This window comes from Uloborus diversus, unplaced genomic scaffold (assembly GCF_026930045.1).
Source record: "Uloborus diversus isolate 005 unplaced genomic scaffold, Udiv.v.3.1 scaffold_229, whole genome shotgun sequence".
In the NCBI taxonomy this organism is placed as follows: Eukaryota; Metazoa; Arthropoda; class Arachnida; order Araneae; family Uloboridae; genus Uloborus; species Uloborus diversus.
In genome coordinates this window covers 60,868-84,102 of record NW_026558383.1, presented here as the reverse complement: position 1 = coordinate 84,102, position 23,235 = coordinate 60,868, and positions in this window count along the sequence as shown.

The window sequence follows — 23,235 nt, the reverse complement described above, 5'->3', positions numbered from 1 at the left end:
CGCGTACCCCCTGGCATCCCCGCAAATCCGCCTAGAGCTATTGCTACAGTTGAAGAAACTTTTGTTGATATTCTGAGAAAAAAAAAAGTTGCCAAAATATTTTCGTGTTAAGCATGAATTTTTTTACATTTATATGAGGCTTGTGAAATATTTATAATAATTGAAAATATTATTACTGTGTCATGGATAAATATTTTTTGAAGTTCAAGAACAATAGTGATATAAGACGCAAAGTTAAGTTATTAGCTTTGTAGCCCTTTAAATAAATTTCAATGTAAAAATTGCTCATGAAACTTGATTATTACTAAAAATTTAAAGAAAAGAAAGGGTGCATTAAAAAAAAAAAAAATGGGGAAAAGAATGTACGGAAGAATACGGAAAAGTTAGAGGTCCCATGATAAGTTTCTGAAATTCCTCAATAGATGGCAGAGCAATCCAATAAAATAACAAAATGAAATTTGTCCTTTTTGGGGAAAATGACTGTAAGAAAAACTCATAAGTGGAAGAATTCCTACCTGTATATTTTTTCCCAAACACTCCAAAAAAATCCCATTATGTTTCGATCTGGGGGAGGGGAAGAAAGTGTTTCAAGGAATTTTGATCTTCACCCCAGCCGAAGAGAGGCTGATGGAAACAGAGGCGTAGGAAGTATATAAACGTAGGGGGAGCTGGGGCTTCTGATAGGGATTCAAGGGACAGAAGCAGTAGCGCCACCAGATTTTTTTTTTTGGCGGGGGGAAGGGGGGGGGGGGAGCACGTGAAAAAATTTTCTTATTTGAAATGATTGTCGATCCTTTCGTCTTCCTCTCTCTTTCCCAGTAATATTTTCAATCATATCTAATATATAAATTGAGGTAGTGAGAAACAAAGGGATGTAAGTGGATATCTTCAAGTTTTGAGTGAAACGCGTTTAAAGATAACGTCTCAGGTAAGCCTTCATTGATATTTTTTCTAAATCATGCTGTACAACAGAACCAACCAGCGCTTCTATGATTATCTCTCACCCCAAGACAGAGGAAAGGTTCCTCTACTATTTGTACTGGTTAACTCCAAATTTTTAATTTTGCTACTTACATCCTCTTGCTTCTCACCGCCTTAATAGTATATTGAGAGAAGGAGGTGATAAAACTTCTGGTTTTTTTGAAGGGGGTCGGTCAGTTCTCGAAGATGAGTACATATCAATAGGGGGCCCTGGGGCTTCAGCCCCGGAAAATTTCCGAAATCTTAGTTCTAAAAACGTAGTTTAGACGGTCTTTGGTAATGTTAAGGAGAGAAAATGTTCAAATGCCCTCCCTGGAAATTTTTCGGAATTTATGTCTTTAAAGCGCGAATTCAGACCATATTTATGACGTTAGGGAAAATGATATGACTCAAGGATTGTCCTCTATCGATTTACATCTCTTTCCCAATATTTCAAAATTGAAGTTCCAAAAACGCAATTGAAGACAGTTTTCAATGATGTCAGGGAAAGGGGGAGGTCCTAGGGCTCTTTGGAATTTTTTAGAAATTGAAGTCTTAGAGAGCATTCCTCAATGAGGTTATTGGAAAAGATTCCTTCCCCTTAAAGTTTTAGAAATTGTAGTTTTAAAAACTGAATTTTCATCCTTCTTTTTTGATATCAGAGAGGAGTTTCGGGTGTCACTCTCCGAAAATTGTTCGAGATAGATATTTGTTAATGTTAGAGGCATTGCAATGTTTTGAAATTGAACGGAATATTATATAATCTATCATATTGTGGAGGGCAAGGTGTTCAGTCATGAGTTCTCTTCCGTGAATTTTCAGGAAATCGCTCTCTAAAAATGAACATTGCAACGCTTTTTAATGATTTAGGAGGTAGGGGAGGGCTTCTGCAGCGTAGCATTTAGAAGACTTTCTTTTATGAGAACTAGAAACAGAGGAGAAGAGAAACAGTGCGCCTGAAATGTGTTTAAATAAAACGTTCATTGTATAGTTCAGATTAAATGTTAGTAAAAGTACTTCAGAGAAACTATGAAATACTTTGTTTTCAATAAACTCGCAGTTTTTAACATCGTAACAGTGTTTACAATCATTAAAGTTTTTTTTTTTTTTTTTTATAAATATTCTAATGGAGATTTCACTACCGATTTTGATCAGTGAGAATTTTTGTTTCTGTGTTGTAGTACATTAGAATTCTTTAAACTATATTTATCTTTGAAAATTTTTAACTTCATGAAAAAATCAATCCCTCACGTTTTAAATATAACAAAATAATGGATAAAAAGTTTTTTTTTTTTTTTTTTTAGTTTCTAACGTGGGATAGTTCTGGAAAAAATATTTTTTTTATTTTTATTTTTTTATTATCACAGCAATGATATGTATCCGCAAAAGTAATTTCTGGGTATGTTACTGATTTAGGTTGTTTCTTCTGACAATATTTTCAATCAAAAATAATAAATCTAACTTTTATAGAATTTTAAAAATTTGTTCGAAGAATATGTATATCAGGCTTTTAGTCTATGTCCCCTGACAGAAGATCACTTTTGGTTTCGATAGACCATCGAATAATGATATTTTCGCAATCTGATCGTATTTTTTGATCGAAACGTGGAATTTAACACCCGAAACATACGATCATAATCCCTCGTACGTTAGTTTAGAACTATTTTTTGTTCTATAACTACATTGCTAAACTTTTGAGAACTCGCTAAAGAATTTTCTTTGATCGTGGCTGAACTTTTTATGAAGAAATGAAAAAAATAAAAAAGAGAAAGAAACGATGGATAAAAATGCTAAATAAATTTGTTTGTAAATTGGATTTTTTTTCTTTTCTTCCTCTGCATTGTTTTTTTTTTTTCTTTCTTTATTTTTTTTTCTTTCTTTCTTTCTTTTTTTTTTTTTTTGATAATTGCAATAAACAAAAATATTATATGACCACTCAGTATTACAACGTGTCTGGAGCACCTTCATATTTAAATACAAAACTGGCTCACGATTATCCCCTTTTAGTGGAAGTGTGAGATACAAATGGGATGCAAAACTAAGAACATTAAACTGAGCTACAGTGTAATGTGTAATAATACACTTGCGAAAGACGAGCTCAAAGTGGAGAGGGCGGAAAACACCCCTATGTAGATAACTTGTCTTTAATACTTTTCTTTTTCTTTCGAGAATCGAGAGGTTTGAAAAGAGGGAAACACAAATGTACTGACCGTACTGACCACTCCATCTCTCCCCTTTCTTTGTTCGTTATTATGTGGAAATTCCTAAAAAAGGTAGATTTCATTTTTTAAATCAGGTTTGAGATAGACAATGTACTGCAAAAAACTATATGGTTAAGATTTTCCCGGGGGAGCTGAGCCGGTCTGAAATATTATAGATCGTACTGACCACTCCATCTCTCCCCTTTCTTTGTTGGTTATTATGTGGAAATTCCTAAAAAAGGTAGATTTCATTTTTTAAATCAGGTTTGAGATAGACAATGTACTGCAAAAAGCTATACGGTTAGGATTTTCCCGGGGGAGCTGAGCCGGTCTGAAATATTATAGAGGGAGCTCAAGCTCCCCCAGCTCCCCCGCTTCCGACGCCTATGGATGGAAATGAACTGAAAAGTGTATGTAATTTGCTTGCTAGGAAAGAGACAAGAATTTTTTTTTAAAGAATACTGGGTTATAAAAAGTTTTGGTAATTATATTTCGAGCTAATTAGTTCATGAATAGTTAACAACTATTTCGTTACTTTTCAAATTATTTTAATTTAAATGTTTTTCCCATATTTGTAACATCTTTCTCGTATGGGAGGAAATAACGCAGAGTTTTAGAAAAAAAAGTCTTATTTTCTTTCCTATATCCCCCCTCCTCTTCTATTCCTGCATGAGAAAAAGGCAGTCCCGGATTCCAGTGCTCATTACAGTTTAAAGCCAACACCAATAATTTATCCAGTAAAATATATGCAATAAATAACATTTGCTATATAAAAGCACCCAGTAAAAATGTCCCCTCGTTTATTGGTTGTTCATTGCTGAAACTCACCAGAGACAATAGTGGCACAGAAAATAAAAATAAAAAAATAAATAAATCATCCAGCAACCAGCCTTTAGCATTCATTTGAATTTCGACGCAGTGGCACAACCAGAAAATAGTAAGGTGGATACTTTCAAAACCCTCCTCCCTGTGTCCCCCGTACATTAAAAAATTTAAAGTCATAAATAAAAACACAATCGCAAGTCAGTTTTAACGATAGGAGAAGAGATGGAATTCTGAAACTCCTGGAAATTTTTTGAAATTGGAGTCCCAAAAATGTAATTTTGACGATCTTCGATAATGTTAGAAGGACAAGTGTTAAAATCCTCGCAGTTTTTTGAAACTGAATGCTGAAAACGCAATTTTAGTCTATTTTCGATAAAATTAAGGGAAAGGGGATGAGGGTCAGAGTTCTCCTGCGGAAATGTTTCAGAATTGCAGACCGAAAACATTTGTAGATCAACATGTGTGACCAAGGTACGTAGTAAAGGTTAAATGATTAAAATCAATCGCCCCTTACTTGAAAAGTTTCTGTATCCACTTTTGAGAACGGGCAATTCTCATGATATTGCGCCCCTAGGGTAGGGAGATGCAGACGCGCCCGAAAACCTCACTGGTGAATGAAATAAACATATTTTTAAAGTGTCTTTATTTTATACCCGGTTCCAAAACCCAGTGTCTTTCTTTTGTTACCCCTTAATTTAGAGGGAATCTCATAAGTTGCAGATATTGAGCCCCACAGATGCAAAGAATCGGTAAATGAACCAAATAATTTTTTTCCAAATGTCTTTCTTTCTTTTGTACCCCATTCCAAAACTTTCCCCCTAAATTTGGAGAGAAAATTCATAAGTTGCAGATTTTGCGCAACCTAAAATCTGAAACTTTGTGGGCCACTTCGCACCAGAAGCGGCCCAATTCCCACAGGTTGAGAACCGGTGAATGAGACAAATTAATTTTCCAATTATCTTTTTTTTTTGTACCTGATTTTTAAAACTCTCCCCCCCCCCCCAAATTTCATTTTGAAGGACCACTCATAAGTTGCGGATATTGCGCCCCCTAGGGGAACGCGCTCTACTCCCCACAGATTGAGAACTGGTGAATGAACCAAATGCATTTTAAAAAAGGACTCTCTTTCTTTTGTACCCAGTTCCAAAACTTTCCCACTAAATTTAGAGGGAAAACTCATAAGTTGTGAATATTGCCCCCCCCCCCCCCAGGGGCGGCATTTCAGCATTTCATTTGGGGGGGGGTCGAGTTTCTTAAATGTGTATTACCACAGTGCGGTCCCAAATAAACATTAGCTAACAGGAAGTGGTCATAAAATCGGTTTAATATGAATAAAAATTAGTGTTTAGAAGCAATTAAAATGTTGATTCATTTTCTAATAAGTTATCATACAAAACATCTCGATACCTAAAGTTTTTATACCTTTTGGAAAAGTTTTAATGTCTGATTTTTGGAATTCAGAAGAGCAGGGAATCGTGTTACTAATCTATCATGGCTCAATGTCGTGCTGTTTTGCCAGTTATACATATATCATACAGCTAAATAGAAAAGATGGTGAAAAAGCCCAGGCCCTTTAGCATGTATGACTTCGTTTCAATTTTTTGCTCATTGCACTTCGAAAATAATTCTCTAACCTCCTGAGACACAAAAAAAAAAAGTCTTTCTCTACCAGCTTAGCTTATTGGAATAGTTAAAAAATAATTGAAGCAACAAAGTTATGTATGAAAACACTTTTTATATTGGGCTCTTCAAAATCACCCAGGCAACTTCAAAAATTGTGAGGGGCTTAATTTTTCATCATTGAATAATGTAGTGTCGTCGGCAATCTCAGGCTTCAATGAATGTCATCTGCCTCCAGCTCTGTTATTTACTATTTCAAACTGATGAGTCCATAACAATGACGAAAATGCAATCACTGGATGTGGTAACCGGTCTCGTCGGTATTTTACTTGTAATTTTTCTTGCCCCATGCTAACAATTTTACTCATATAGAGCCAGCCATACAGAAAAATAATTATTATCAAATCTTGTGTTAATTTCATTCGAAACTGAATCTATTACTTCATACAAAATATTAAAAAATCATTGTTTAACTTCACATCATCATGTGGATTTTTGTCCTTTTTTTTTTTTTTTTTTTTTTTTTTTTTGCGCCTTTTTAAAATTGGATCGGAGGAAGACCTTTTTTTTTGAAAAGGCTCACGTTTGAATGAAATTTAAAATCTATTTTCAGCTTCCATTGTAGATTGAACTAGGGTAGCATGGTGCGCAGATCATTTGCAGTTTGAACTGTGGCTTGAATAGTCCGAAAACTGAGGGTAGCGGATTGAAGATGTTTTGGTAGAGTAAAACATTTTTCAAAAACTTTCCTCAATAGAAATTGAATAAAAATTCAAACGAAGCCATACATGCTAAAGAGCATGAGCTTTTTCACCATTGAAAGAATTGTTTTGCAATAATTCTTCCAGTCGTCAAATCACCGCTTTGGAGTTAGGCGGAAAATGTTTTTTATGGTTTTACCTAACTCTTGAAGACGCTCCAAGACATCTTGTGTCACTCCGAGATTGCATAATATAGAGTCCCATAAAAGGTATTTGTTAATATGTTTTTTTTAATTCAATAACCACATGCATTTTTAAAAAGTTTCTGTAAAAGGATATAATGCATTGAGCAGCTGAAACGTGTTTCTAGCAGAGGAAAGCGATGAAGACTCATTAAATAAATATAAACTTAAAAATGAGCGTAAAAGTGAATGCAAACTGTCAAGGAATTTTCTTGCCAAAACCTTGCTGCCACACAATTTTGCACGAGCCTCTCATATTGGACATAGATCGTTACACTGGGCACGCAAGTATGAAATATTTAGCCTACATGAGGAAATGTCTTCTTTAGTTACAACTAAACCATGGTTCTCTATCAGCTTTCTATGTTCTGAAAAGGCCGAAAATACTTCAGGAATAGCTAAGTCATCATCCAAATAACGAAAAACACTTTTTCTAGTCTGGGAATGTGTCGGGTTTCATCAAAAAGTTACTGAGAACCAGCGAGATTTTTTAAAATGAACATTGATTTCCGACTAACATAAATTGAATTCACCCGTTTTCTATCATTCTATTGAAAAAAATATGGGGGTGCGACCGCCCCCTCTTGACCCCCCTATTTGCCACCCCTGCCCCCCCCCCCCCCCTAGAGGAGCACGGATGCGTCCCACTCAACATAGGTTGAGAACTGGTGAAAGAGACAAATAAATTTGCCAACTATCTTTCTTTCTTTCTTTTTTCGTATTGTTCGTTTACAAATCTACATTTGTGTCCACACATTACTGCTACAAATTACTATATTAATTTCTATACATGAAACCTAACTGTGAGGAATTTATTGAAAACAAACCGCAAAGCAAAACCAACTTTTAATTGCACTAACGAAAAACTGAGTTAAATTAAGCGGAAAACGGAATTTTACAATCAATGATGTGACTGAGTGTGCGGGAAATGAAATATTTTCCTGCTTGCTCAGAGATTAGGTTAAAGCCAGTGCGTTTTTCTTTCAAAGTGATGGGGGGGGGAGAGGGGGTACTACAATTTTTTCACCTATGGTTGTTGCTTTTGTGAATAATGTTTCACATCAACAAATTTTTTCAGAAAATTTTTCTGAGTGTTTAGGGTCTATGTAGCTAAAAGTAGTAGTAGGGGTGGGGCGCCTTCAGCGCCCCTTATTCCTCCAAGGGGTGGGGCAACCCCCCCCCTCCCTCTTTGGATCCGCGCCTGTGCCGCATCTGCGTAAAATCAAAGCTGATCCGCATAAAATAAAATAAATGTGTCAAATCTTAAACCGTGTATTATCAAATCCGCGTAAAATGAAGGTTTACTTTGTTCAAAAACTATTCTCCGTTGGTAACGAAAGATAACATTAGTTGCACAGAAGAGCTTTTTCGCAAATGACTATTTACAGGCGATGATACAAATTCGCTTTGGTTGCATAGCAGTGAAACACATTCATTTTGTATTTATTGGCCAGTAGGTCACAGAAAATCATCAAATGATGCAGAAGTTTTTTCCCGCGAATGGGAACTAATATCTATTTCAGTAACATATTTATACCTGCTAAGAAATGCATGATAAGTAATTAGAAAACGTAAAATGAACACCTTGCCTTCTTAGCTATTTTCAGAACTGTTTTAGCAGTAGAAAAACAGAAATAAAACAACGTGTTTGATATCCCGAATGAATAATGCCCATAATGTTATTATCTATTTTTTATTTTTGCATAATTATGAAGCTGTAATTTTCTCTATTCTTTCCTTGAATAAAAAAGAAGTCATAGTGGTTGTTATTTATTTTTATTCAAATGCAATACAATTCAAAATCTCAGTCAATTTAAATAAAAGGTTAAAAGAATCAATGCAAGCTTGAAACTCTTAAGAGAAAAAAAAATGGTGTTGAATGAAGCTTTGTTTAGAAAGAAGCGAAGCAGAACAATATTTTCGTTCTTTTTCATTTTTAGAATGGAAAAAATTCCGTTCTTCAAAAGCTTGTTTCATTTCCGGTTTATTTTTTAACTGTTGAAAAGCTAGTGTGCGATAAACGAATTGGATTCAATGTATAAAAAGGACCACAGAATTATTTCGAGGTTTAATTTGTTTCGAACGATACATTTCAGCCTTTTGGTTTAGTTACGGAGCGAAGTCAATGTTCGAAAAGATTCAGTTCTGATGTACTTATTCTTCAAAAAGCATTCTAAAAATTGCAAAATAAGCCTCTAACATTGATTAAAAATTAACGTAAAATAAAAAATAAAGCCCTTTTAAATTTCCAAGAACATAATTTTTGTTAGCTATTTTATTTTTTTTTAAAAAAGGAAGGTATTTCCAGTTTTAGAGCTTGAATACGCCATCTTGCGTTTAATTAAGAAATTAGCCATAGGCATAGAACATTTCAATTTTGTACAGACAAGGTAGATGTCTCATTTTACAAGTCATATCCCACGTAAGCGGGTCAGACTGGGTTATTCTTATCTCTTTCAGCAGTCAAAGCCATGCCATTAACCACAGACTGTAGCGCCTCCTGTAATTTATTTGAATTGCGAATAAAGCATAACTTGCATGTATAAACATAATTTAAAAAATGTGCTTATGTATTTAAAAGTTTCAACAACAAGAAAAAAAAAGGAAGAAAGAAAAACTATCTCATTTGAATTTTAACATTTTGAATTCAAATTATGTTTCACGATAAGATCCAACTAGTTGAGTTCTTGCTTCTATAAATAGAATGGAATGGAAATGGACAAGAAGTTTGCACCCTTCATATTATGACTGGTGTTTTTCTTCAATAGAAAAAAAATGCTGATTAGGCAATTTTGTATTTAGATGAAGCAGTTTTAGTTCATCTACATAGCTGTTTTTTCCTGAAAAAACGTAGTTTTCGACAAAAACCCCGTTTTTTAATGTAGAGTGTTCTTCAGTTAAGCCCTGAAAAAAAAAAAAAAAAAAAAAAAAGATGAATAAAATCAAACAGCAGACGATTCGTAACTATGACGACAAAAATTTCACTCGTTGAATAAATATTAAAATCAACAGTCGTCATGGCAATCGGAAAAATCAGAGCAACTTCAACTTTGGTCAAGTGAGGATAATAAGCAACCAAACAAAAAAAAAAGAAGTTGGCGGGAAAAAAAAATCAAAATGTTCCGCTCCCTCAGTGTCCCTTGTTGGGAACTTCTACTACATATGTATATAATATAAATAAATATAAATAAATAAACACCCGACGTTACCAGGGTCAGTAATAATTGTAAGAAACAGTCGTTACTTTCTTTCGTTTTCTGTTTTAACTGAAAGAACTTAAAACACATCGCTTTGACGTGATTAAAAATCGAGCTTCTTCCTTACCCATAAAAAGTAAAATAGCCATAAGTATAAAGAACGAACGAATATTCATTTAGAAACGAAAGCACAAATTTAAGCATATAAAAATTTGAAGAATTTCCAAAATATGAACTAACAAAAACAAAGATCACTAAAAAAAACCGTGCGCTTTATTTAATTAAATAGTACACACACCACACAAAAGAAGAAAAAAAAAAGCTCTCTACTATGTTTCTTTAAGGGTGCAAAAAGTAGTTTCCAAATGTTTAAATGATTTTAAACTCATGTTTGCTCCGGAGAAGCCTCGATTCAAAATTTTCATTATGATTACTGTTAATATTGCTGCTGTTAGGCAACGAATTTTTGAAACAATGGGTTTTATGTTCGCAACATTCGCAACTCCAGAGCTCGAATACGCTACCTTGTGGTGGTTACCAATACTAAAGAAAAAGTTAAAACATTCCATTCCACGTGTTTTCTTTGGGGTAAATTACAGGCTTCAAACAGTTTATGGTGTAATGTGATTTCAGAAGAATAGAAAAGAAAGCTTCTCACAAACACGATGAAAAATTACTGTCATTCACTAAGCGTCAAAGCAAGTTATAAGTTACGGCATTTGTTTGTTTTATCTTTTTCATCCGCCATTAGACAGTGGCTTCTGCGCCCCCTATAGTTCATTGGAGTTGCGAATAGAATCATTTAATGGGGAAATTACATGAAATTTACTGTTTTCAACCATAACTTTTTAAAACTAAGTTTTTAAGAAATAAATTGTAGCCTAAGTTGGTCCCCTGATAATGTAGCTATCTATGGTGAAAAAATGGTCAAAATCCGGCCAGTAGTTTTGAAGTTTACCCCGGACACCCCCACAGAAATAGCCATTTATGTATATAGAGGATGAGGATATACTCCTAAGAAAGCAATAAATGTCATGCTTGCTTTGCTCCAGAGAAACCTTGATTCAAAATTTTCATTGTGATTACTTTTAATATTGCTGTTGTTAGGCAACGAATTTTCCTAACAATGGGATTTATATTTAATCATATCATGGGGAAATTACATGAAATTTACTGTTTTTCACCATGACTATATCCATGGTGAAAAAATGGTTAACGTTAAGTAGAGAAAGTCGTTAAATAGAGCGTCGTCAAACAGAGCCAACTGTATATATATATATATATATATATATATATATATATATATATATATATATATATATATATATATATATATATATATATATATATATATATATATATATATATATATATATATATATATATATATATATATATATAGAGAGAGAGAGAGAGAGAGAGAGAGAGAGAGAGAGAGAGAGAGAGAGAGAGAGAGATTGGCTCTCATTGTCGAATTCGTTGACAGTAAAACAAGCAAAAAATAGAAAATACCGCAAGTTTAGAAAAGGAAGAAGAACAGAGATTGAATAAAAAAATATAAATAAAAAAGGTAAGCACAGACGAGACCGCCGGTGGCGACACGATGTCGCAGGTAGGCGTGGTCGCGGTTAGGATCTTTTCTCATTTGTTCGTGCCGACGGTACCTCCTACCTGGCGATAAAATGATATCATCAATCGTTTTCTGAGGACGTCAAATTACCTCGGCGCTCTGGGTTTGCGCGGTTTCTTAAACGCTGGGAATTCGCGGCTGACAACGGAAATTAATTGGACCACATTGTGTTCGCGATGCTCTTTTCTGTCTTTGACATTATTTTCTTGCGAGATTTCATTTCAAAAGGTACGACTTCGAAAGATGTAATAACTTACGTTGTATTGGAACTGAATTAAACGGAAGGTGACAGGTATTTCTGAATAATTCCTGTTCAGAAATACCTGTGATCGTTTCAAAAAGTTTCTGTATTCGGCAAATTTTGCCGGATGATTCGCCAACTTAAGAGGAAGTAATAAAAAAATAATTTAAAAAATTGCTTTTAATTACAAAATATGCATATTTTTTTTTTTTTTATAATGATGCTTCAATTTCTCTTCTCATTAGATGCAGGTATCTTTGAGTGTGCGCTCGTATTTTATCACTCTGTGAAATTCGAAGTTTCATTCGGCAAACTAAAAATTTACTCCCTCCCCGAAATTGCGCTCGGGACGCCCACCCCTGCCTCCAGCATATTGCAGTTGAAGTCTGCGAAGACGATTTGCAATTTGCGTAACGATTCCGTTTCAGTCAAATTTAGTAAACGTTTTTGTAAAGTGAGTTTCTCACCTATCGATTAAAGAACCGTCGTAAATGGCGAAATTTGCCAAATGATTGTAGAATCCCCTAAAGTGAGAAATGCAATTCTGAGCGTGAAGAAGCTAATTAAAAGGGGCAAAAAATTCTCTCAGGGCAAAAAATGTGTTATAAAGCAAAAATGGATTGAAAAAAAAAAAAAAACTAAATGTACTAATGTTTTTTTTTGCTCGTAAGAATAATGAAAAATAGCTATGAACCACGTGGTTAAAATTTTCAATGAAACTTTGTACAGTAGACTCCGCTTAATGTGATCACGGTTAATGCTATCATTCGCTTAATGTTATCAGAATCACTGAGTCCAGGAACAGTATTATATTTATTGTGTTACAAAAAGTCGGATATTGTAATCAGTGTCTTCGTTTATTGTTATCGCTTTTTCATAAACTTTCAACTTTTCCCATTTTTTGTTCTTCAATCAAAAGAAATATAAAGGCAAACCCTGACAAATAGGTCCGGGAAAACGACTTCCCTTCTTATCAGCAAAGTATAAGAATTTTTCTCCCTGCTCAGTTGCACTAAAAACTTCACTGTAAACGGTCAAACATTTTAACCATTGAAAAAAAAAAATCGCAATGATTTAACTGTCAAGGAAAAAATTGACATTTTAAAACGCTTTGACAAATTAACCGCGATGAGTCAAAGAAATGCTGCAAAACAATCTAAACATTTAACAGCCATTACTTTGTAAGTTACTAAAAAACCGTCATGAGATTGAAACCGAAGTGAAGCTAAATGAAAATTTACAACAAGCGAAACCATGTTGAAAAAGGTGGTGAAGTTGAATCTGCTTTGAAACTGTGGTTTACGAATGCCAGGGAAACGGATACGCGAGTAAGCAGTTTGTTAATGCTGCAAAAATCAGAAGATCTTGCTTTTAAAATGGGCAAAAATTTTTTGTAGCAATGGACAGATGGTTTAATCAATGGGAAAAAAGAACCATTCCATTCTGCTAATTTAGTGATTTATAATTTAAAACTGCGTTTAGTTGAGTCATTATAATTTTAATTTGCTGTCGTAAAAATAAATGCTTCTTAATTGAAAAAATCATTATTTTGTGTGTACTGATTTCTTTTCGGTTATTGTTATCAAACTGTATTTGTCCCAGCGCCGTGTCCAAGGGGAGGGTTTTAGGGGTTAAACCCCTCCCTTGGGGAAAAAATAAGCAAAATGAAGAAAATGTATATTTGACTTAAATTTACTTTGATGAGAAAGTTTGCGTTCAGCGTTTTTATTTTATTTTAATTTTCTCTCTGAAGTTTTTTGCGATTTACAACTGCTAAAGCCTTACAAACTGATGTAATATTTCGGAAAAAGTATGGCGGACGAACCGCTGAATGATCTACCAGTGCAAAGAAAGAATATTGCTTATAGTAAGGAGCTTATGGTGAATTTGGCATATGTTACATCTATGAAGATGCATTAGTGATTGTGCTTGGTAATTTGCATCTGCAAAGATCTCTTTCTTGTTTAGTTTATTAAGCATTATTTCAGAGCATAACAACCTGATATACATTCTACATTATAAAAGAATTTGTGAAGAGTTTTTAATACTCATTGCAATATACTACATAGTAAGCAGATTTAATTAAAAAGAAGCAAGCAAAGTTTGATTAAAGCGAATCTGTAAAACGAAGGAATACTTTGGTAACTTGTACAGCTATAGAGGTATCCTTCAAGAATACAGCAGTCCTTACATGTGAATAAACGCCATACTGGGATCGGCAATTTGTCGTAAAACTAAAAGCTGTAAAGGGGTTGAATTCTCCCCCCCCCCCTACTGGTAAGATTAAAACGCCTCCCTTTATGAAAATCTGGACACGGGTCTGATTTGTCCCAAAGTGATTACATTAAGCGGCGCCTACTACTTAATAAAGTTAAATTTGTTCAACTGCACAGTCGGCGAAAAGATGATCATTTACCATAGAGTCTCATGGTTTGTTTGTTCTTTATTTTGTTTCCAATGGGGCTGAGGAAAAAGCCGTTTAGCCTTTCTACCGTTCTCCCAGACAAATCATCAGTTTTTCATGTGACACCACTAAGGCGCTGATGCATGAAATAAGTAGTTTTTGAAGCCCAGTTTCCACCACATGGAGGCACCTAGGCTCTCTTCTATACGAAACTGCACTAGAAATTTAATTTTTCGAAGGAATTCAAAGCCTAACGAATACCAGAGATATCTTTTACATGCCGCATAACATACGGCATGGTCTTTGATGATTTTCTGCACCTCGAAAATCCACCGACTGGCCACCTCAGGTCAGAACCCGGGTCCAAGGTGTAGAAGGCCAGCGCCTTACTAACCCGCCACCAGCCGACTTGGAGAATCAAGGTATGAAGAAATTCATTCTGCTCTGCAGCGTTTACACTTTTAAAATTGCTTATTTAATTTGTTCTTTTAACCAACTATTTCCCAAAATAAATATAAGTAATTTATTCCATTAATTTTCTATAATTTTATTTTTAGTTTTATTATTAATTTTTTTTTAGCTAAATATATTTTACTCCATTTCTTGCTCTCTGAAGAAGAAGTTCGTATAGCTCCAAAACAAGTTAATAAAATTTCGAATGTTAATTTCTAGTTTGTGCCTTTTATAACGTTGCATTTGTTTAACGCTACAATCGTTGGAAAGGTAGTCAAGTCATTTACAATCCAGTCGCTGGCAGATGAAGAAATTCACTCTGCACTACGGCGCTTGCACGCTTAAGAAATCACCTACTATTTAATGAGTTCTTTTGACTATAAAATTATTCCCCAAGACAAATAAGAATAATTTATACCGTAACCGCTGAAATTCTAGGAAGACAACAAAACGAAAAATCACACGAAGAAGAAGAGAGGGGATATCAGTTCCTCCTGGTTATTAACCCAGGTGGAGTTTTAACTATAAGCACCAAAACACCAATTAGCGAGAGAAAACACCGCTAAGAGACATCCCCGCATTGTCGTCGATGCAAATGGGTCTGCATACTGATGAGCCAGCAACCTGTCAACTGTTTTGAACGATTGTCGCGTATCTCAGTGTCGTTCAGACCCGTCTGGAACATCTGGAAGCGCAATTATTTTTACACATTCGTTAAATGTCGGAGAGATGCGCTCTTAGAATGGAATCGGACGATCGTGTGTGCAATTTTAAATGAAATGCCCCTTATTGTCAGTTATGACAATCGCGTCGATGACGCATACGAAAGCACGTTTACCGGTCATGGTCATACATTAAACAAAAAATGTAGTATCTACTGGAAAATCTCTAGGAAACTAGTTGCCGGATCTTAGACTTTTCCGAGACGGCGCAAATCTTGAAACTGCCCATCTTGCCCATTTTTTTCCCCACATTTAACATCGGAACGGAAAAAACTCAGATAGAGGGTGAATTTGTCGCCCCCTAGAAGTTGCGACCCAGGGGGTTGCCCTAGTGGCGGATCCAGAATGTTTTTGACAGGGGGATCAAATTTCAATGATCAGCTTATTATACAGAATAAAAAAATTATTTAAATAGGGGTGCCAAAAGTGATGGCATACCCCCTTGTATGCTACGACCCCCTACCACCTCTAAATTAGATCAAAATACCTACCCCCTTTCGCCCCTTCTACTTAAATTTTTCAATGGTGTAACCTGTTCCATGGATCATATTCCTTCAAATTTTCACTAAAAATCATAATTCTTTAGGCAAAAAAGCTGGTCACGTTACTATGTAAAATAGTTGGATACATTTACATATACATTTTATAGCACACACAACGTTTGAAGTGAAAGAGTGCTCTGAAAAAACTTTAAGCTCATTAGAGAAGATTATTGTTTTGAAAAAAAAAAAAAAAAAACTCATAATAGCCGTAGCCCAGTAAACGAACTCAGTCATATCCTTAGGATTATGACGTCCTGGGAAGAAAAATCCTACAGAACGAATCAAAAAAGGTTAACATTTTCTCCATATACTAGTCTTACAGATCTAAATATTTGAAGTTTGAATAATAATAATAATAATAAAATTCTTGTCTTAGTGATGTCAGCTGACCCTTTGGCCCTCCCCTGAATCCGGCTTTTGGTTACCCCCCCTCCCCCAGATGCAGCACTACTCTTTGCAGCACTCAACAGTGGTACTTAAGAAGAAGCTGTTATTGTTACTAGAAAATTTTATGGAAATTCAGTTTCCTATGGGGCTTTTCGTAGTATTGCAGTTTTGGTTTCTTTTTACAGTGCTCCAAATTTAAAATTTTGCATTGCCAATGATTTTATCTCTTTGAGAAACATTTTATGACTTATTTAAATCCATTCACAAATTGAAAGAAAAACAGAAAAGAAAATCTCGCTATCAAATGTGTTCTATTTTTCTTAGAAATCCAGCTCCTTTGGTGGCAATTGGCTGTCATAATAGAGGATTAAAACGTAAATAATTTCAAATAACAGGGTTATAGTACGCCACAGCATTTTTGGCGCTCAGTGTAAGACTCAAAACGGGGGAATTCGTTGGAAATGGGGAGGGCAGGAAACGTGATAAGCAAATCAAGAGTTCTACAGTGAGCTCTTTATCTAGAATTTTGGCGAGAATTTTCTTTTGAAATTTATTTCCTACTGTAGACAAACAACTTCACTTCCCCCCCCCAACCAATAAAAAAAAAAAAAATGCTTACGCTTGATTATTACAATCCGTGCTTATTTAAATGACAATTTTCCAAGAACAAGCGCCAACAACCTTGAGCTACACTATAATACATATATAGTAAAACAAATATAAAACTCCCAGAAAAGATAATGAAGTTAAATGTGAAGGTTTTAAGAAAAAATACTTGTGGATAGCTGTGAGCCGCATTTCTTTTATTAAACGTTAGAGGCTGTTGCAAAGTTCGGGGAAGTTTCTACTAAATTGAAACGAAATGCTTATTTTTTAAGAAAAGAAACTCATTATAATTTTACTACAATTCCGTTTTTATTTCATTTTAATTTAGTTTTTGATTTTGACTTTTTCTCGTTTGCTTGCTCTCTCGTACTTTACTATGCCTTTAAAGAGGACGAGATACTTGAATAGCGATAACTTCCTTTTTCCTAGAATAATGTTTAAGACCAGGCTTAAAAAAAGTTAAAAAAAAAAAAAAAAGAAAGAAAACTGGTAGCAAAGGAAAAAAATAATAATAAATGTGTGTTCTAAAGTTTTATCGAAAAGGTTAGTTCGTGTTTATGTGCTTCTTCCGAAGATAATGCATTTTGTTCCCCAGCTATTTGGCATAAACACGTTAAAACCCACATTGAAGTAAACAATTTTTTGCTTTTGTCCGCAAACATTTCTTCGGTGTCCATCTCTTAAATTCGAGGATTTCAATCTTCAGGGTCTGCGCTCCCTTTGAACACTTATGTGAGATAACGTCCCCGCCAACCCATCGGACCACCATGTGTAGTCAGGCCCGGCTCTTGGGGGGTAGGCGGCCGTCTAGAGCGGAAGATTTTAGGGGCGGCAAATTTCGAAATTGAAACATTTTTTTTTAAAGCATGAATATCTGTTTCAGCGCCATAAGATTCACTGCTTTAATGCAAAATAATAAAAATAATAATAATAGTAATAATAATAATAATTTTGAGTGGGTAGACATGCAAAACGTAGTTTGGAATTTAACAAGAAATTCTATTCCATTTTAGAGGCGGCAAATTGCGTGATTCGAAAATCTTTTCAAAATATAAATATCCGTTTCAGTGCCACAAGATGCACGTTTTAATGTTAAAAAAAGATAATTTAAAAAATGTACCAGTGCTTGCATACACAAAACTCAATTTAGAATTTAACTGGAAATTCACTTTAGTTTAAAGTACTTTACTATTATTTTGATTTTATTAAATTATTATTATTATTTATTATTATTATTATTCAATGGGGAGGGGTGGGGCGGAACTGGTCAATATCGCCTTGGGCGGCAGAACTATTAGAGCCGTCCCTGTGTGTAATCAATTATACGAAGACAATCAAAATTTTAATCTGAAGCTGTTGAGATAGCTGAAGCTGGTTATTTTATATAAAAATAGAGATAATGTTGTAAACTAAACAAATTTTGGAGGGTTACCCGGAAACTGAAAGTTGCACCCCCCCCCTCATATAACTTTCATAGCAAAGTGTTCACGATTTTATTTTTAAACGTTTTTTAGGATCCCTTAAGGTCAATTTATATACTTTCAGGAACGTAAATATTATGCACTTATATGCTTTGAATGTGAACGTGAAATATCTTTAAAACATTTCCAGTCAATTAAATATAAACCCTACATAATTTCATCGATATGCTATAATTTAATATAGAATTTCCGAGGGAAAGACCCTAATCTCCCTTCCCCTGCCAACTTTAACACTATGAAAGATCGTCTAAGATTGCATTTTTTTGAGCTTCGATGTCGAAAAATTGCCAGTGGAGAGTACTTCAAGGAAGAAGCGATCGCTTCCATCGCCCTTCCCCTTCACTAGTGCAAACATATGCAATTTCTATGTGTCGGGCGGAGGAGGATAAACTTCAGTTTGAATTCTGCTGGGCCGCTTTTGTAAATAAAAGCTGTAGAATTTTTGAGTTTTGTTTCAATGTGTGCGTAGAATTTTTTAACTAAAAAAACCGCTAACAAAAAACTATAGAGCCCTGAAATGAGACTGAGCTTCCTCCCCGAACTTCAGAGGTTAATAAAGCCCTAGTAGCAAGCATAACATCTCAAGGAAACTAAATGCAATGGATAAAGACATCGTCCTTAGCATTTTAATATCTTGTCTGTCATTTAAAATCTTCTCTTCTCATGAAATTATCTCGAACTAGAATCTAAGGTTGTTACTCTGCCATCGTAAATAAGAGTTCTTTTAATAATGGTTGTTTACACAAATACACCCAGTTCAAGTGAAATTAAGAGTTAATAGCACACGAGGCTGAAAAAAGAACTTGTTCGGGTGAGTGTCTCGTCAAGTATTCAAGATAATCCTTTGAAGTAGTAATGATTCTGCTGAAAATGAAATATCGTGCCTAATGATGTAGAAAGAATGAAGATGTCTTGATGAAGCATATGCGAATGGAAAACAAGTTCGTTCCAAATTACTATTTATTTGCATCGAGGAATCTACTATTATGAATGTTATTTTTGATTGCAGTTAAGTAAAGTAAACTTGGAAAAAACAAGAAAGAAAACTTATAAAAATTGAATTTGTTTCCAAAAATTAAAGTGTTTGCGATCTAGGATTGCAGTTTTGTAACATGTTTTATTATTCTTTAATAACGTCTTTTTGTCTGTTATCAAATTTTTATGAGCAACAGTTGATTACTCCATGTTTCTGAAAGTTTTCGCCTTGAATAAATTTTTGACTTATAAAAGCATTTATTTTCATGAAACTTTAGTTTACGCTAGCCTATATTATAATCACAAAAATATCAAGCCTCTTGAAATATTTTTTCATGTCAAATTTTCTTGATCACATGAAATTCACGAAATTTTCAGCTTGCGAAATCACCGATATCTTACATTTCGCGAAAATTACGGCTAGCGAAAATAAGTGCTTTTACGGTATCTCCCCAGATTTTTATTCATACTAAGTATCATTTAATCATTCACTTTGATCCTTCTTATCTTTAATCAAGACTGTTTTTGAAAAAATATGTTGTTTCTAAAATGTTAAATAACTTTTAATCATTTTGTTATTAATTTTCCTTATTATTTATGTTTTTGAAAGTAACATCATTTTCTCTTCAAAATTGTACTTAAAAAAAATCATTTATATGTTTTTCTTTAAATTGCAATCAACCTTAATTATGTACACAAAATGTTGATTTTGATGGTGTTACTGTATTTTGTCAAAATTTCAATCAAGTCGGCCGTGGTCACGGGTTTCTTAGTTGGATGGCGTTGGAAAGTCACTCCACATCTCTCACAAAAACCGAGAAGGTCTTGTTACCATTCGGAGGATAAGTGGAGGAATTGTCATTAGTTGTCACAGTAAGTATCGTACGAAAAGAACAGTAATAAATCGGAACACTTTAAAATTCATACCATGATACGTAAAACATAACTGCAATACTAAATGAAACACACAGTCAAAAAATTGTAATATATTTATTGAAAAATGGTTCTAATGAATTAACTCATTGATGAATAGTATACAAAGATGCCTTCTTTGGTCGTCTGTAAACTTTGAAAAATAAAGGGGGGGGGGGGAATATAATGTTTACCAGGGCCAGGGGAGGGATCAGCAAGATCCGAAAATATTCATCGTTTGCAAAATCAATAAATAAGAATCAATAAAATAAAATGTCACTGTAACACGATGTTTCCTGACCAAAGGTCCACTCCCACATAAAACAATGGACCACGTGACTCGCTATCTACAGATCACAAAGTCACAAAGACGCAATAGAAAACCACTGCAAAACGAAATCAATAAGCAATATTGTTTTCTGAATAATTTAACCATTGTAATATAAATATTTTTCCAGCATCTCTTAAAAGACTGTATGAGTAATGTATAAAAAGCACAAATTACGGAACAAATATCCAGATGAGTCCTTGATGGTCAACACGAAACGAAAATTTGAGCTTTGAAGGCAAACCCCGAAAATATTCGTAAACAAAAATCAAAACTCGCCTCTTCTTCAAGCCATTGGTTTTACAGATGGTCGATGGTGTTTTGGAAATTGTATTCTTCTGCCCGCTCCAGTTTAAAACAAAACATTGGAAACTATAGTTCTTTCCGCTTCATTTTACACTGTGAATGTAATGGAAATTACATGTTTTTTTACACATTATGATACAGCTGTTAATGTTTAATTTAGCTGACGGAGTATTTTGCGCTTTAATGGAACTTTCAATGTTAGTGGATTGTTTTATTTGTTTCATGGATTATTTTACATTTTATGATATAATTTATTCATATGGAACAACCTTTTCTATTTTAATGGAATTTTTAAACTTATTTAATGGTTTGTTTTACTTCAATGTCCATTGGAAGATAAAATAATTTTTATGTATGAATCACAAAATAAATAGTTTCAATAGCTAAACATGGCGACAAACATTCAGATTCTCGAACAGTTCAGTTGTAGAATAGCGTCAATACATATTCCAAAAGCGAACAAGACATAAGGCTTTAAATGCAAGCTGATTATTGTTATTGTTATTATTATTATTATTACTATTTGGTTTACTAAAAGTTTTTCAAAAATTGTTCTTCTTCAATGGATCAATTAAAATTTTGGAAACATTCAGAGAAAAAAAAAATCATAGTAAAGTTTTACTGAAAAATCAAAAGTAATAAATATTAGTGTGTGTGTGTGCTTAAATTGGAGCGTAATGGAAAAGGCGTTGGACTCGGAATCGGACGGTTCCAGGTTTAGAGCCGGAAGCTGTCAAATACCCACCGAGTACATGCAAAGTACGCATATGTAAAATCAGTGGTTCCGGAAGTCTTGGGGTGGATCTAGCAATTATTTTTCGTGTAGGGTACTGAATTTTTTCCCTCTTCTCAATGATTTTTCCTTATCCTACAGTACTTCACCGAAACTTGAAATTTCAGTAATCCACTTGCCACGGCTTGCTTTTACATTTGAACCCGATTAAAACAATTAAAATTGGTAAGTTACGGGGTCGATGGGGTGTCAAGAGCCAAGTGTGTTTGAATTTGAAACACCTGTCTAACGGCCGTATTTACCAATCGAGTTGAACTTCAGTTGAACACTTGAACCGTCGGCAACAGATTTCTGCATCCAATCAAAAGGCTTAAATCGGCGGTTCGGGTGTTTAACTGAAGCTCAATTCGCTTGGTAAATATTACCGCTATATAGGTTTCGATTTCGATTTCGATTCCGAGTCACAACTGACTTCAACTGTATTTATGTCGAGGACTGCATACTAAGTGCTTTGCCTCCATTATTTTATATACCGATAGATGGCAGTACCATCACCGGATCGAACAGTTAATGAGAATTTAGAACTAGTCCAGGAGCTAATAGCTACCTGGTGCTAGCACCCCCAGAGATATCGTTTCATTTGGAGGACATTGAGACCACGAGCATATTTAACGTCGCCCAGTCCCCTTTAATGACGACGGTGGGATCTTCGACCATCGAGGTTCGAACTCAGGACCCTCCGGCCCCGAATCCGACACTCTACCGATTGGGCTACCACGACCCCCTATATAGGTTTAAGACAAGAACCTGAATTTAAATTGCATCCAGCTTTAAAAACGTGATGCCAATTCAATTTTGAAAAGATGACTCATATTGAGTGGTAGGTACACTTTCGTTGCAACAATATCTTTCGTCGGTGCATCACTATTTGTTTTTGACCTTCTGTGAACCTGAAAAGAAAAAAAAATGCTTACAATTGTGTACAAAATTCATTCTATAAAAAATGGTATTAAACAGTATTGGATAATAAACATGATTAGTAATAATAATAATAATTAAATGATGAGAATGCGAAGAGGAAATCTTCTTTTCCGGACTTCTATGGTCCAAAATGTTCCCGCACCTGGATGCAGCAAAGGTGTTTGACAAAAAAAAAAAAAAAAAAAAAAAAAAAGCTCTCGTAGATGTTGTATTGTAATTTATTACTGTAAGAAGTATGTATTTTGTTAAATTATGTACTTTTCGCTGTAGCAGTTAAATTACTAAGTTTTTCTGTAAATACAGAAGAACTTCAATTATCTGGCTCATTGGGACCGGAGTCCATTGGGATAATTGGTTTTTTCCCCGAAAAAGGTTCTAAGTTAATCAATTAATGTGTGTATGTTGAAAATGTGAGGAAAAAAACCCTATTTTTAAAGAAAATGAACTTTTAATTAATAAAATAGAAAAGTACCACGTCTCATGCTAAGCGTACTTAAAAGTGCTGTACATGAGTACATTATATGTATACTATGGTACAGTAAATGAATTTCATTTCTTACTGAACATCTATAGTTCAAAGTAAGCTGTTTCACTAAGTTCGTGGAGGGAAATATAATATCGCGTGCAGACACAAACATTATTTCGCGAATCGCAGTGTTTTCGATATATACAGGGTGTTCCGTTTTAACTTGCAAAAACCTCTATTTTCCCAACCGTTAGTCCTAGATGCATACTTCCAGTTGAAAGTATTTTCAAAATCAGATGTAGAGTTAAGAAATTGAAAATTT